This window comes from Coregonus lavaretus (genome assembly GCF_964263955.1).
Source record: "Coregonus lavaretus genome assembly, contig: HAP1_SCAFFOLD_441, whole genome shotgun sequence".
Classification (NCBI taxonomy): Eukaryota; Metazoa; Chordata; class Actinopteri; order Salmoniformes; family Salmonidae; genus Coregonus; species Coregonus lavaretus.
Genome location: NW_028162706.1, coordinates 376000 through 391628, shown reverse-complemented (window position 1 = coordinate 391628; position 15629 = coordinate 376000). Strand labels below are relative to the sequence as shown.

The following is a 15629-nucleotide window of genomic DNA, read 5'->3' as shown; positions in this document are numbered from 1 at the left end:
CAAAACAATACTACACAATTTTATTTTCAGCACGTTTCATGCTGCTCCGTACTTTTTAGACAGGTATTTCATCACTGTTGAGATAAGCTTTCTTTCAGCAAACAAATTAAAGTGACAGCAATGCACTATACAACGTATATTATGTACCAATATTGTTTATCAAATCAAATGTATTTATAAAGCCCTTTTTACATCAGCAGATGTCACAAAGTGCTTATACAGAAACCCAGCCTAAAACCCTAAACAGAAAGCAATACAGATGTAGAAGCACCTTTTGCATATGATCCACAGTGAATTGTGAGTAAGAACTACAGTACAACTTATTTTGCTTAACCTTGTTTTTAAAATCTCCATCAAAGCATCTGTCTCTGTGGCGCAGCGGTCTAAGGCACGGCATCGCAGTGCTTGAGGCATCACTACAGACCCGGGTTTGATCCCAGGCTGTGTCACAGCTGGCCGTGACCAAGAGACCCATAAGGCGGTGCACAATTGGCCAGCATTGTCTGGGATAGGGGAGGGTTAAGCTGGCAGGGATTTCCTTGTCCCATTGCACTCTAGCGACTCCTTGTGGCGGGCCGGGTGCCTGCCAGCTGGACAGTGTTTCCTCCGACACATTGTTGCGGCTGGCTTCCGGGTTAAGCGAGCAGTGTGGCTTGGCAGGGTTGTGTTTGGGAGGGTACATGGCTCTTGACCTTCACCTCTCCTGAGTCTGTATAGGAGTTGAAGCAATATACAAGACTGTAACTACCAACTGGGGAGAAAAAGGGCTAAAAATAGTTTTTTAAAAGCATCTGTCCAGTTAACTGTGCTTTGCTCTTCACTATCTGGATTTTCTCTGTTTTTTTCCTATCTGCATGGGACATTTTCTCTGTTTTCTTTTTATCTAGTTGTGTGTTTTCACCTTTTTCTCCCCCTTTGGTTTAGGTTTGTTCTCCATCTTTGTGTTATCTGGTTGGGGCATTGTCTTCTTGGACCTCCGTTTGAGTAGCATTCTGACAAAGGAGAACAGAGCACCTACAGAGCCCAGTGGGATGGTCAATAGTAGAGCCAGCACATAAAGGCTGTAGTAGGAGTACCAGGGCATGCTGTAGGCCTTTGTTCCTGATCACATACTCCACCCAGAAGGCAGCACGCTCCAGGGGGTGGAGAGGCTGGTCTCGGTGTAGGATGCATAGTCTCTTCATTCTGCACTGGTAAGAGAGGTTCTTCAGGATGTCCTGCAGACCCTCCAGGAACTCCCATTCAGTGAGTGTGGCTGCATCCAGCACCCGGGCTGCCCTCTGGCTTGCAAACACACCAGGTTGTCCTGCTGGTCAAACTGCAGAGGCAGGCCCAGCACAGGGACACCTTGGTAAATGGCCTCATTGACACCATTGGTGCCTCCATGGGCCACAAATGCATGGGTCTTTGTGTGGCCCAGGAGGTCGTTCTGGGGGAGCCAGTTCAGCAGCAGGGTGTTGTACCCTAGAGAGGACGGTCTTTCTCCCATGAACCTCCACACCACCTTCTGTGGCAGTTGGGCGAAGGCAGCAGCAACAGCCTGTCACCTCCTTCGGCAGAGCAGAGATCAGGGTGCCCAGGGACATCACCACCACCCTCTGCTCTCCAGAGCTCTGCATGAAGGCATCCAGCTCCCCAGGCAGCGGCTTTGCCGGTCGGCACTGGAACACCCCCACCATTTAGACCACATTAGGCATCATGGGCCATGGGACCCTCATTAGCTACACGTCACCTGACTGCTGCATGGCCAGCAGGTCAGTCCCTAGGGGGAAATGCTGAAACAGTATGTCACTGTAAATGGGTGTCGTAGAAATATTTGACTAATAAATAATCAACTCAAAAATATCTCTCAAGACACCGGAGCTTGTGAATCCAAGATTTAGACTTTATTGCTTAACAAAGCCGAGCTTGTGTCACGCCCTGGCTCTGGGGACTCTGAAATGTTGAGCCAGGGTGTGGATTTTCTATGTTTAGTTTCACGGGGTAGCTTCTATGTTGTGTTTTCTATGTTTTGGGTTTTGTTCTAGATCATATAGATCTATGTTGGTCAGGGTGGTTCCCAATCAGAGGCAGCTGTTGCTCGTTGTCTCTGATTGGGAGCCATACTTAGGTAGGCTGTTTTCAGCTATTCTTTGTGGGATCTTGTTCTGATTTGGTTTGTGTTATACGGTAGACGTCACGTTATCGTTTTGATCGTGTGATCATTCTAAATAAATAATATGTTCACCTTCAACGCTGCGCCTTGGTCCGCTTCATCATGTGTCAACGATCGTGACAGAAGATCCCACCTCGACTGGATCAAGCAGCGTGACGAGGAGAGAGGATGGACGTGGGAGGAGATGAGTGCGAGTCTGGCAAGAGGGATGGAGGCCTTGGCCACGGGTAGGAGTGAAGCCCATAAATTTTTTAGGGGGGGGCTAACGCCGTGGACGACGGGGCAGCAGGAGGCCGCCAGGTTACGGGAGTCACTGGTCACCAGGGGGAAGGAGGTTGTAGAGGCACAGCGAGAGGTACTGGCGTGTGTTGCCAGTCCGGTCCGGCCTGTTCCTGATCCCCACGTAGGGCCAGTGGTGTGTGTTCCCAGTACGGTCCGGCCTGTTCCTGCCACTCGCACCAAGTCTACGGTGCGCGTCGCCAGCCCAGTCCGGCCCATTCCTGCTCCCCGCACCAAGTCAGGGGTGCGCTTCGACAGCCCGGCTCGGCCCGTTCCTGCTCCCCGCACCAAGTCAGTGGTGCGCTTCGTCAGCCCGGCTCGGCCCGTTCCTGCTCCCCGCACCAAGTCAGTGGTGCGCTTCGTCAGCCCGGCTCGGCCCGTTCCTGCTCACCGCACCAAGTCAGGGGTGCGCTTCGACAGCCCAGCTCGGCCCGCTCCTGCTCCCCACACCAAGCCATTGGTGTGCGTCGTCAGTCCGGCACGGCCCGTGCCTGTTCCCCGCACCAAGACAGGGGTGCGCTTCGACAGCCCGGCTCGGCCCGCTCCTGCTCCCCACACCAAGCCAGTGGTGTGCGTCGTCAGTCCGGCACGGCCCGTGCCTGTTCCCCGCACCAAGTCAGGGGTGCGCTTCGACAGCCCGGCTCGGCCCGCTCCTGCTCCCCACACCAAGCCAGTGGTGTGCGTCGTCAGTCCGGCACGGCCCGTGCCTGTTCCACCGGTGGCTGGTCCGGCACCGGTCAGATGCTTCACGTCGGAGCTAGAGCAATCCGCTCCACCAGTGTTCAGTCCAGCTCCGGCCAGCAGGGCCAGAACGGACCAGGGGTACTGTGGGGGGTTAGAGAGGGAGTGGGGATCATGCCCAGAGCCGGATCCGCCGCCAAGGCGGAGTGCCCACCCGGTCCCTCCCCTGTGGTGTTCTGTTGCTCCATGGAACAACTGGCTCTCCTTGGCTCAAAGACCTCCTTTTATACAAATACAAGTGCATAGTCATCCTTACATAGCATATACTGTTACTACCCTTAGGATCACTGATTAACTTCTTTCATGGCCACGCCACCCTTATCTTTCAACGTCTAGATGTCACATGTTGTTTTTCTCCAAAAAGGCTATGTGAACTTTTCCGTATGACCTCTTCCTCTTATCTCATTATATTGGTGGCAGACCCTTTCTCAAAAATAATACACATACATACTTAAGGCATGGTTACACACTGTATTGGCTATATTGCTTATTTAAACATACATCTGAATTATAGAATGTCAATCATATATTTTACTTTTGACATTTCCCAACATTTGCCTTAATGATACATAAAATATTACCATATAATTCCCCCCTTTGGGACATTCCAACAATGTCCCAAATAATACAAAGATTAATTTTAAAATGATTGTAAGCATGCGCATTTACTTAGTCTTAGCCTTGCCATATGTGGTTTCATTTTACACGCATATATTTAAACCAATCTATCTTCCTCATTGCTTGACCCATCCTGATGAGGACCCATAGCCCAGTCAGGTATTGGATACAAGTCTGGAAGGTTTTCCTCTAAATTAACCTCCAAGGTTTTCTATTAGGCTTTGTAACCATGGCAGGCCCATCCACCCCCAGGAACAACTTCATACAAACATTCAGGATTCCCAAATTCCCAAAATGTCCCATATTTATTTACCTACTGTCATGGCGCTCCCTGAACTGGGTGTATTTCTTTATAAACAATGCTCCCCACTTTTGTTTAGTTATAGCATTTCCCATATATGTGTTAGTATCCTATCACATCAACATATGCAACTTTGTCTTAACAATAATATCTAGGACATGTTTACGAATGGTGTCAATACCTTTAGCTTACATAACCTTTTTCACCCATATCACAAGTATTATAACAATCAAAATAATCAATATCCATATCTAATCAAGTAATTGCCATGTCAACATCACTAAGCATTAATATGAATAAGTTATTCAGATCAATCAGTCCATTTATAATTTATAATCATAATCAAATTAGTTACCCAAAACAACTTTGGAATGACAATTCTTAGTTAGTCACCTTTGTTCCATCATTCAAAGTTAAAACTCTCACCTTGGCACATATTGACACTGGCTGAATGTGTATTTATATTATAATAATTCTAGCATTAACTTCCTCATAACGAGAATTACAACAGATCAGTACCCTAATGCATTGTCCAAATTACTATAAATTTAGTAGTGTATAATACCTCCTTAATCAACATACTACCTCAACTAACAGTCCCTTCCTCTACCGGCACTCAATCTTCTGGCGTCTTCATTATGTTCTTCAGATAGCTTCATAGTTCATCGTGGATTACCCATAGCAATGTCCCAATTCCAATGTCACACCTGAACCGCCCCACCTCCACCATCATTCTGTTTTGTCCATGTGCAAACCAGTATACCCAAACTAGGAAGAACGTTGCATTTGTACAGACCTCTCTCCTCCTGCTCACTCCACATGGACTCCTGTCTCATTCTTGAGAGAACAGGCACAAAAGAGAAGGCAATTGATTGCTTTGATTTGATGCTGGATTCAGGTCTCCTAGCAGAGGTGGTGTCGGACAGGAACGTCTTCAACGCCTTTGTTGTTCCTCTTCAGCCAGGTAGAGGGTTTTTTGTTTTTATTGAGGTTTACACCGCTCTGGACCAAATTATCTCTGCAATGCATTACGACACCATCCGTAGTAACCTCAGGACAGATCATAACAGTTTAGTTGAGTTCATTTCCAATCCAAAACATTCCTATTAACATTGTCTACATGTCTTATGTTTCATCACTCATTCTTAATACCCATTTCTATCTAATGCCTGATAGATTTTTCTTTGAGGGGTCCCTGTATTCCAAAGGCTATTTGTTTAAACACCCCCTATTTTCACATTCTCCCTTGAATTCTCCCAAACTATATAACCCAATTGTTTTACTTTAACATTCCTATATTTTTGCTCATAATCTATTTGACATTACTCTGGTGTTTCCATTTTCCTTGTTCCTATTCCAACAATTGCTTACACTTCTCTCTTTATCCTGGTTGATCATAAAATTGTTTATAATTAAAATTTCCTAAACATTACAACAGTTATGATTGAATCCTAGCACACAGTCCTAGTAACTGTGAAGATGTTGAACTACTGTTAACTATTTAAAAAGGAGATGTGGTGCATATTAGACTATTCTTTTATTTAATTTTAATGCAATATATTGTACTCATCTATACCAATCATTATTTAACGGCTCCTTCAATTCCCTTTCTTCTGTATTTGGTATGGCTCTAACATGTACCGGGTTCAGTGCACTTTCCCAAGGAATAACTACTCCAAAAACATTTCCCCCTGGAACTCTAACACTAAGTAGTACATCAAATTGTTTATCTAAGTCTTGGACTGTTCTCCTTATGTCTATGATTCACCTGTCTCTTTCTTTCATTATCTTAAAGTCACACTACCCCATGTGACTTCCCCATACTCTTTGTGCTGGTTCCTCACACACCAATAATATTTTAACCCTTGTATTTTAATAGTGATCCCTTCCTGCATTTTAGTTATGGTTCCTGCCTGTGCAAGAATATACTTTCTAATCCTGTCTATATCCCTTCTATGTCTTATTCTTCAGCTCTCTACTATTATCAGTACCCAATTCCCCTTTTTCTCAGGGAACTAATCAAGTACAGAGAAATCAATGATGAGGATTTCTGGTGCGTCTTGGAGGTCTTGAAAGTCTCGGTGGTCTCTTAGTCATCAGTTTCCTCACTCTGGTACAATGGTTTAGATGATACCCGATCGCGCTCCCCTCTATCCGTACCGCTGTTGGTGTAACTTGGACAACGATGTATGGTCACTTTAGCTGTTAACCTTCTTCCATCACTAGGGTCTCCAGATCAGCCAGAGTCCCTCTCAATCTATCGACATCGGTCTGCGAAAAGTGTCCTTCAATCAGCCTACCCATAGGGAAGCTCAGAGTTACTGCTGCAAAGACACAAGCACAGACACACACACAAGACAACAATGCTACCCAATGGCTGAGGTTGGAACACTCCTATAGTGGGAATCATGTATCTAAGTATCTGTCTCCACCACTTTTACCATCACTAAGGTAGCCAACAACACCTGGTACAGGCCCCTTCACATAGGGTCTTTCCAGCTCTTTCTTCTGTAGTCTTTTGCCATCACATAGTCTCCAGGGCGCAGAGAATGCTCAGACTCTACTTAGTTGGGCAGAGTTATCTTCACCCATGAAAATAAATTCTTAAGAGCATTGTTAGGTTAAGTACAAAAATGATTTAACCTAACCCATAACACATTATTACTACTGCTCATATCCTTAATACACCTTGCATATTTCCCCACAAAACCATAACAAAACATTAAAACCTCTGTAATCCCAACTTCCCCCCTTGGACACATGCATCACATCGTGATTCATGTGTACAAAAAAACAAAACAACAACAATATTGCCTATCAAGCCTAAAATAATAACTAACCTTAAAATGACAACCCTTGAGCATATCTTTACTTAACTGTATTCCATAACACTATTCAAGGAATACCTCTCCTTCAGGACTAACCCTCTCACTTCATCCTTGTCCTGTTTGGACTAATTTATATATAGGATTTTTTCCAAGTTATAAACTTTTTCACAATTATCCTTATTATATCTAACCCCCTAATTCAGCATGCCTCTAGAATTTATAGTGCGGGTGATCAGGTCACACTATAAAGCCAGGACAGATTTCAGAGGTCATTGAAATCATTCAATGAATTGTTTCATCCAATAGTATACTACTCCTAACAACCATCAACACCTTTTATAAATGTTGTATCCTGAGTGTACAGTAAGTCCTTAGTACAGCCCTTTTCAAAATAAATCACACATATTTACTTATCCCTCAGTAAATAAAACCCAAATTACATGTGTATGCTCCTTTAAGATATTTCACTTCCATCCTGTCACAAAACCCAAAATATAAATAAAATCCTATACAGAATAGCATTTCATACTAAGTAATTTGTTTATGGTTATTCAAACACCATATAGTAAAACAATAAACAAACAAAAAATGGCCAGGCCTTAATTATTTTGGTAGCTCCCTATGACAAAATAAAAATATAACTACTTAATTTTACTAACTAGTTCCATCCTAGCCTACAGACTTTTTTAACATCCCAATGAGATATAAAGAAATCCCCATGTTCCTGGAACAGAAAGTATACATGTCGTTAACATATAATCAACAATCCAAAGATAGTAATTACACACAAAACATCATACATATATCCCCAGTCCTATCTCATCGACAATCATTCGTATCAATCTCACTCCTCAGAACTACTCTCATCGTTCAACGTACTATAAACAAATTATCGTTATCTGAAATAATAAACCATCTTCATAACTCACCGCTGTTTAATCAAGCTATATAATGTCATAATAAAAATGATCAATTGTCAAATATCGTTCCTTATTCAACTATCGAGACATGGTCTTCATTAGTATATCGTCTCCACAAAGCAATACTACCTAATAACATATTCTCATTCTCCTAAATAGAAATAATTACTTCTATTAAACAATCCCATTCAACATCAAGTCAACCTGTCTCATCACCCAATTAACTTACTTTTTAAACCCTCTACCATATCTATCATACTCTACCACTAATTTCCTTCATAACGGTCCCTCAACTGATGACAAATTATTTTATATTTATAGTAAAAACCAATAAAACATCCAATTCACCGATATGCAATTTTAATTACTATGTTATCCTATCTGACATGAATTGGTAGGACAACATCTTTCCTATAATGTTATCAATGAAACCAGTAATTCACATCAATGGCATCAATGTAAAATATTTACTTTCTGTCGCTTACTGGATTCGAACCAGGGACCCTCTGCACACATCGACAACATTCACCATCGAAGCACCATTACCCGTCGCTCCACAAATGCCACACAAAGCATCTACTTCCAGTTCATAGAGCAAGTGACGTCACCCAACGAAAACCGCACTAGCTCTCACCGCTAACTAGCTAGCAATTTCCTGCCGATAATAATAATAATAATAATAATAATAATATGCCATTTAGCAGACTATTTAGCAGATTAATCAACTAAAATCATAGCCATGCATTTAAACCATCACTCTGCCATTATCAGAATGAATTAACTATCCTTTCTAAGTAAGCTACAAGTAACACCAAACACTTGCTGTAGTTTACCATCATATATTGAAACCATCCATTTATCACAATCCAATTTATTTATAGACATATTCCACTATTGTCACTCGTTTAATCTAGCAAAACCTTATTCAATGACTAAAAATTACTACCACGCACTCTTCTCTCCATATCCGTTAACATTTTAGCAGATGCTCTTTTTCCAAACAACGCACAATTCGTGAGCTCATACATTTCTATACTTATACTAGCCCCCCTTGGGAATTGAACACCCAACCCTGGCGTTGCAAGCACCGTGCTCTACCAACTGAGCTACAGAGGACCACAGATGAGCGTATAGTGCCTTTTTCTGATAATGTTATAATTGTAGCCTATTGCATTACTTTCGTTTAAAATATAAGTTTTTTTATTCAACAAATCTAGAACCCACTATAAATTGGTGTTATTCCCTCAGCATAATAGCCAAAGCTCCTTGCATCCCCTAGTTCACGTAACGAAAATACATTATCATTCTACAATTCACCAAATATTCGCATACATTACTGGTGTCACGCAAACCATAGAATAAAGTAATAACAATTAGAATTTTGTCAAATAAATGTTTTCCATCCAACTATTCAAACTTGCTTTAAATAACTTTTTCAGCTCGATACAGTCAAGCAAGTACGACTCTCTTTTAACCGGAAACTAATTCATGGCATTAGTAAAGTCTATTCACATCCCAACAATAACTAATAATATATTTATATTCATACTATTATAATACCTTACTTTCATTCCAGTCTACCTAAACAATTCAAATTATGGCCAAATCTCTTATCCAAATTGCCAGTCCGCTATTCAAATGTAACTGTCCTTTCTGATTTAGACTATAGACACTTCTCCTTCTTTCTCGTTGAATAAGTGAGTCCTTCAGTCTGAAAAGACTCAGGCTACTGGATCATCCAGTCTTATCCTGAATGTTCCTTCAATCTAAACAACCCACAACTATAGCTAAACTATCCTTAGAAAACCTAGACTCTGTTCAGCGATGCAGAATCTATGCTTTATTGAAATGACAAGTTAATCCTCCTTTATTCCAATGATAATGGTAAGTAGTTATAGTATCTGGCACATACCACACCTTATCAGAAAATAGCTTTGAAAGACACAGATCTCACACGCTCAACGTATACAATTTAACAGTCAACGAGTCAAACCCCACATTCATTGATTTGGAAACAGATCTAACGACCTAACCAAATGAATTATATTTTCCCCTAACATACTAACATTTCTTGACTATCTTACCTCTGCTTCTGAAATAATAGATAGTTTATTATAATGCTTAATTCTACCACATGTCCTATGTACTCTCTCCCATTTCCACGTATGTCTACGTGTTTGGGCAAGTCAACACCTATAATTTTATCCAATCCCTCGTATTAAATCACACTCACATAAAATGCATTATATTCCAATATATTCATATCTACCAAACCATTCATGTTTCTAATTATTCTGTATTGCCACAAATCAGTTAATCACCATCTAGTCTCAGCGGAACAAACAACAAATGACCCAAATCCTTTCCCTCAGTCATAGAATCCTCCTAGAATCATATATGCTGGTCACTATTCCCTGATTTTACAAAATTCTATGACAGGCATTGTTGTACGAAACTCCAAGATATAATTTACAAGAAAAGCTTATTATTCCAACGTATATATAATTATCAAACACACCTCTATATCTCATCATTCAAACTTCAGAGTGCGACTAATTTACACCATTATACCACTCTTATTCCATATCTACACAATGTTGTCCTCAAACGCCCTTAATTACTATTTGTATAACCTACAGGAATATTTTATTCTATCAAAGGGCCCAAATTTGGAATGTTAACCCTATCCTAGTTATTATTTTACTGTAGTCAATTTATCATAACACTACATCACCTCTAAAGTTTCTAAATATAATGTCAGAAACATACCCTAAAAGATTTATCAAAATACAATGCATAGACGTCATATGACCACACCGGTACACGTGACCTGTTCCTCCAACAGGATTTATTCTACGCCTCCTGGTAACGTGAATTTTCTACACTCAGTTGGTCAATGAATATCCACACTCCATTCACTCTTCCTCTCTTGGTGTGAGACCGGGTGCGTCCTTCCTACCAGGTTATACTCAAACAACGGTCCAGGAAAGGTGCGCCAACCTTTCTCCACCAAACACAGACACTTCAAACGACCTCAAACACAGCTTCTCTCCTCAACACAGAAAATAAGCTGTTATCTGCAGGATTTCTTATTATTCTCATTCATATAGATGAGCAGCCACTTGTGCCCAAATGAATCAGACAGTTGAATGACTCTCAGCCGCCAAAGCAAACCACTCACTCACACAAGATGAGCAGACCTACTCTGTTTAACACTTTATCATAATTTTGAAGCCCTTGTGACTATTTAACCCGTTCACCTACTCAGGATGACCGGTGTTACTAGCCACCTGCCCGTTCAGACCTCTGGAGTGCTAATTTTAGCTCTCCAAAGCGGTATCCACAGGATTTCTATTTATTTAGCCCCTAGGTGTTACACTTCCTCGACACACCTGGACTTCTACTACGCTTTCCTAAGCGACCTGTAAATTCTGCCCTATTTTTTTTTCTGTTACACTTCCTCAACACAGAAAAAGGAGCGGTATTACACAGGATATCTGCCTACCTAAGCAGCCTATAAACGATACGCTTCCGCTACACGTTTATAGCGGTATTCGCAGGACTTAACATGTTATTGTCTGATCGCTCAACCAGATGGACAACCACCCGTGCCGAAATGACCCAGACAAAGCGATCAGCAGGATGAATCAAATGAATCAAATGAATCAAATGAATCAAATGAATCAAATGAATCAAATGAATCAAATCAATTGAACAGACGGTTCAGACAAACAACAGCGACATGTATTCTTAAATTCAAAAGCTCCTAGTCTTTAATTTTCTGGTTCTTAAATTTGGAGAGACCTTCCTTGGTATTTCTGCAGCTGATGCCGTGCCCCGGATCGGACCATACAAACGTTATACTATATAAGTAAGAACTTGGCTTACCTGTTAAAAGCGGCCGCTTTTGTTTGTGTGGTCCGTCCAAGCCGTTTCATAACTGCAGATGTACACCGTCTCTGGACCCTTTTTTTCAACTCCTGGCAAAGCTCGCCAATTATGTCGTAGAAATATTTGACTAATAAATAATCAACTCAAAAATATCTCTCAAGACACCGGAGCTTGTGAATCCAAGATTGAGACTTTATTGCATAACAAAGCCGAGCTTGCTCCATGGAACAACTGGCTCTCCTTGGCTCAAAGACCTCCTTTTATACAAATACAAGTGCATAGTCATCCTTACATAGCATATACTGTTACTACCCTTAGGATCACTGATTAACTTCTTTCATGGCCACGCCACCCTTATCTTTCAACGTCTAGATGTCACATGTTGTTTTTCTCCAAAAAGGCTATGTGAACTTTTCCATATGACCTCTTCCTCTTATCTCATTATATTGGTGGCAGACCCTTTCTCAAAATAATACACATACATACTTAAGGCATGGTTACACACTGTATTGGCTATATTGCTTATTTAAACATACATCTGAATTATAGAATGTCAATCATGTTTACTATATTTTACTTTTGACATTTCCCAACATTTGCCTTAATGATACATAAAATATTACCATATGGGTGGGTCCAACAGGCACTCCTGGAGGAGGTTGATTATGTAATGCATGAGGTTCTGTGTCCTCTGTAGGAGACCCATGTTGTCAGTGAGCACAGAGCCGGGTACAGACACATAAGGAGAAATGGCCCTTTCCAAAGCTCATCTAGCGCATATTGTAGACCATGGTTGAAGTAATGCGCTAAGATGATACCATCAGGCATGCCAGGGCCTGTGAGCATGAGGTCAAAGCTTGAGTCCTTGAGCTGTGCCATCAGGGCATGGTCCTCCAGCATAATGGAGAGCATGGTGCGGGTGGAGCTGTGGGCAGCCCTCAGAATGGGCACCAGCTCTCTGATCTGGACCAGGCCTGTGTCCCTCCAGGACATTACGCACCGCCTGCTCAAAAAGGCTCAGGTCAAACTCTGTATCCCCCGGCTTCACCGTGACTGAGGTGTAGTGTGGTGAGCCCTCCCTGACAAACCAGCTGTCAGCCTGCCGTATGACGGCCATCTGGTGGCCCTGCCCATGGAGTTCTTTCACCAGCACCTCCATGTTGACCCAGTAGCTACCATCCATAGGGAACACCAGGATCCTGCTGCCATGGCAACTAGGGGCCGGTGTGAGAAGGAGGAGCAACAACGGAAGGAGGAGCCAGACAAAGGTGGGCAGGACCAGGGCTCTCTGCACACGCTCAGACATTTCTTTTACCTGCACAGAAACAAGATCATTGTCATGGGAAACGGAAATGGCAATCATTTACGCAAAAATCTATTTTTATAATAGCAAAAAAAACTAATGGATTTAAGAAATTCATGCAATGTATAATAACAGTACAAGCACAGTATGTTAAGATTTCTTGAATATATGCAGTGCATTCGGAAAGCATACAGACCCCTTTACTTTTTCCACATTTTGTTACGCTGCAGCCTTATTCATATTAAATAATTGTTTTCCCTCATCAATCTACACACAGTACCCCATAATGACAAAGCAAAAACAGATTTTTAGAAATGTTTACAATTGTATTAAAAATAAAAAACAGAAATATCACATTTACATAAGAATTCAGACCCTTTACTCAGTACTTTGTTGCAGCACCTTTGGCAGCAATTACAGCCTGAAGTCTTCTTGGGTATGACGCTACAAGCCTGGCACACCTGTATTTGGGGAGTTTCTCCCGTTCTTCTCTGCAGATCCTCTCAAGCTCTGTCAGGTTGGATGGGGAGCATTGCTGAACAGCTATTTCGAGGTATTTCCAGAGATGTTCGCTCAAGTCCGGGCTCTGGCTGGGCCACTCCAGGACATTCAGAGACTTGTCCCAAAGCCACTCCTGCGTTGTCTTGGCTGAGTGCTTAGGGTTGTTGTCCTGTTGGAAGGTGAACCTTCGCCCCAGTCTGAGGTCCTGAACGCTCTGGAGCAGGTTTTCATCAAGGATCTCTCTGTACTTTGCTCCGTTCATCTTTCCCTCGATCCTGAGTAGTCTCCCAGTCCCTGCTGCTGAAAAACAACTGCACAGCATGATGCTGCCACCACCATGCTTCACTGTAGGGATGGTGCTAGGTTTCCTCCAGACGTGACGGTTGGCATTCAGTCCAAAGAGTTCAATCTTGGAGAATCTTGTTTCTCATGGTCTGAGAGTCCTTTAGGTGCCTTTTGGCCAACTCCAAGCGGGCTGCCATGTGCCTTTTACTGAGGAGTAGCTTCCGTCTGGCCACTCTACCATAAATTACTGATTGGTGGAGTGCTGCAGAGATGGTTGTCCTTCTGGAAGGTTCTCCCATCTCCACAGAGAAACTCTGGAGCACTGTCAGAGTGACCATTGGGTTCTTGGTCACCTCCCTGACTAAGGCCCTTCCCCCCCGATTGCTCAATTTGGCCTGGCGGACAGCTCTAGGAAGAATTTCGGTGGTTCCAACTTCTTCCATTTAAGAATGATGGAGGCCACTGTGTGCTTGGGGACCTTCAATGCTGCAGAAATGTTTTGGTTCCCTTCCCAGATCTGTGCCTCGACACAATCCTGTTTCGGAGCTCTACGGATAATTCCTTCAACCTCATTGCTTGGTTTTTGCTCTGACATGCACTGTCAACTGTGGGACCTTATATAGACAGGTGTGTGCCTTTTAAATAATGTCCAAGCAATTGAATTTACCACAGGTGGACTCCAATCAAGTTGTAGAAACATCTCAAGGATGATCAGTGGAAACAGGATACACCTGAGCTCAATTTCGAGTCTCATAGCAGAGTCTGAATACTTTTTTTTGTGTGCAAAATAATACAAATAAATGTTTTTGCTTTGTCATTATGGGGTATTGTGTGTAGATTGATGAGACCATTTTTAAATGTAATCCATTTTAGAGTAAGGGTTCTGAATTCTATCCGAATGCACTAGCTGTGATGTGTGATAGTCTTATATTATCTAGCCTCAGCTCTGTCCTTTGTACTCTTTCTCATTTTAAAGAGGGAATGTTACTCCTAGTAGAATTTATGTCAGACAGACAATATCAATGAGGTTATGCTGGATAAAAAATAAGAGACATTTGTTTTCTCTGAGCTGAAGAGCAGAGCCATCCAGAATTCACAGGATGTTATATTTGATTAACAGAGTATACAATCAGTGATTTACATTGATTAAGGGTGATTGTAATGCATGTGGTCAAGCTCTCTCTCTCTCTTTTCCGATACCACCTCTTATGGCCGAAGTTCTCTGGTCAAAGTGCCCCTTCCATCCAAACTGCATTTAGAGCAGGGATGAAGTGGTGCGTCCACATAAACACACACATTTTGGAGGCAGGAGGAAAATCGTCATAGTGTGTTCCACAGCTCTGGTGGGAGAGAAAATTGAGTAGAGGGAGTTTGAGTTAACATAGCTATTGTTCTCCATTAAGAACTACAGTCTAATCCCTCATTAGGCAATATAAGTTGGTGAAACCCTAGATCCCTCTCTGAATGTGTGAGCCCTTATCTCCATGGCTTATTAGATGAAAAAAAGGAACGCTTTCAGCAATGTGAGGTTTTGCCAAGTGCATAACAACTCCTGCCTCTAAATGTATGTAAACATGTTTCTCATTGACTAACTTTTTAGTGTAAATTGATTCACCTGTAGACAGTCTATTAGACCGAGATGTTTGATTGTAAATTAAGTAACATTCCAATAGAAATACTGTATTCCATATCAAGACAATGAGTAGTGGACATTGTCATCTAATAGACCTCTGACTATAAAATCTAATTCACTTATTGACTGTGAACATTACAGCAAGGTCATCCATCAGGAAGTGATTAGATGAAG

The 15629-nt window shown here is 42.1% G+C and overlaps 1 pseudogene across 1 annotated transcript; it reads right to left on the bottom strand.

Annotated features, from left to right (window-relative positions):
* Positions 1–767: 767 nt before the first annotated feature.
* On the bottom strand, positions 768–13039 carry LOC311118989 (UDP-glucuronosyltransferase 2C1-like; annotated as a pseudogene). The gene is made up of 2 exons: positions 12357–13039; positions 768–1791 (listed from the first exon to the last, which is right to left on the bottom strand). The product of its transcript is annotated as a UDP-glucuronosyltransferase 2C1-like (transcript).
* Positions 13040–15629: the final 2590 nt, after the last annotated feature.